This window comes from Hippocampus comes, unplaced genomic scaffold (genome assembly GCF_001891065.2).
Source record: "Hippocampus comes isolate QL1 unplaced genomic scaffold, H_comes_QL1_v1.1 C16959988, whole genome shotgun sequence".
Classification (NCBI taxonomy): Eukaryota; Metazoa; Chordata; class Actinopteri; order Syngnathiformes; family Syngnathidae; genus Hippocampus; species Hippocampus comes.
This window is the reverse complement of record NW_017841414.1, coordinates 1-1,403: the sequence shown is the minus strand read 5'-3', so window position 1 is coordinate 1,403 and position 1,403 is coordinate 1. Positions and strand designations below refer to the sequence as shown.

Sequence of the window (1,403 nt, the reverse complement as noted above, 5' to 3'; positions counted from 1 at the left end):
TGTTTCATCTGATTAGGCTTGCGGGTTAGCCTGAGCTCATCCCAGCCTACGTTGGGCATGAGGTGGTGTCCATCCTGGATTGGTTAGCAGTTAATATACGATATGCATCATTGAATGCTAATTTAAAATAGCTTTCTGTATGTTCAACAGGACCGGTTTGTGGGAGACTGAATGCGTCACAAAAGAATATGACACTCGCAAGCAACGAAGTGACAATAACCTTCGAGTCGGGGTCACATCGGTCCGGACGGGGCTTTCTACTGTCCTACGCCACAGACCTTTATCCTGGTATGTACCACAGCCATCACTATGGGCGAGGCTAAGGGGTTCGGAGACGCACACGGTTACTACAGCACCCAACACGTGTTATCATGGCGGGAGGAATACTGGGAGGCCTCTGGCTTCAGCGTGTTGTTCAGTGAGCATTGATTCTTCTCCTCTTGCAACCCCAGGACCACCAAAGGCCATGTAACAACGGTTACATGACATGTATTTGACAAGGGACATCTTATGTTTGACAAAGAGATTTATATATTTTTTTTCCTGCGTCATGTGACTGGTCTGAACAGGAGTCTATACTTAGTGTCCCCCAGATGAGGTCATCCGGACAACGCTGCGTGTATCACAGTTTCCTGTCTTCCCGTAGCTTGTTTGTGAAATCTCGCCATGTCTGGATGCACAAACCGCCGTCTGTTAGCTGAGATCACACGAGAGCCAGTCGCCGTGCTCGTCAAGTCAGCGCAACAAAGGCCTTGCTCATCTCAACACTGATGACCGCTCATCCCCTAATATAGCAACACACTGGGCTATCTCATGTCTGTGTTGGAAAGGGTGGGGGGGTTGTTATGTAAGCCCTTTAATACGTACTCACGTCGTCCTTTAAATCCCATTCGAAATCAAGTGACATTATTTTGTCTCCCTTGTTGTTGCAGATATGGTCTCTTGTTTACAACGAGGGTCTCATTTTAACTTGCCGCATGTGAGGTTGGTGAATACTGCATGTTTCTCGTCCTTGTTAAACAAGTAGACTACCCAGCAAGTGTCTTCTGCTTTTCAGAGTTTACTGCCCTGCCGGGTGTAAAAATGTGACTGGAGACATATGGGGAGGTCCCGATCGGGGCTACCGAGATGTAAGTACATGGCATTTAAAAGTTGGGAGTTGATAGTTGGGTTCACATCATGTTTCCACCTCGTAGTTCAGGTTAGATCAACACAGTTTCAATTCGATCAACTCTGACCAGTCCACAACAAAACATAAAATTTACAGATGCGGGTCGAATGATAATCCAGGAGGGTACTCCTTTACTCCCGCGATAGCAGTAGGTTAATGATGAGCCAACTACCAAACAAATTTGAGTTACAACCGCACCAAAGGAACAGAACTCTTGTCATGACTGGTTTTC

At 46.6% G+C, this 1,403-nt stretch overlaps 1 long non-coding RNA gene across 1 annotated transcript; it reads left to right on the top strand.

The window, feature by feature from the left end:
• Window positions 1–107: 107 nt before the first annotated feature.
• On the top strand, window positions 108–1,392 carry LOC109509583 (uncharacterized). The gene is made up of 3 exons (XR_002166973.1): window positions 108–288; window positions 933–984; window positions 1,058–1,392. It is a non-coding gene; the product is annotated as an uncharacterized LOC109509583 (long non-coding RNA).
• Window positions 1,393–1,403: the final 11 nt, after the last annotated feature.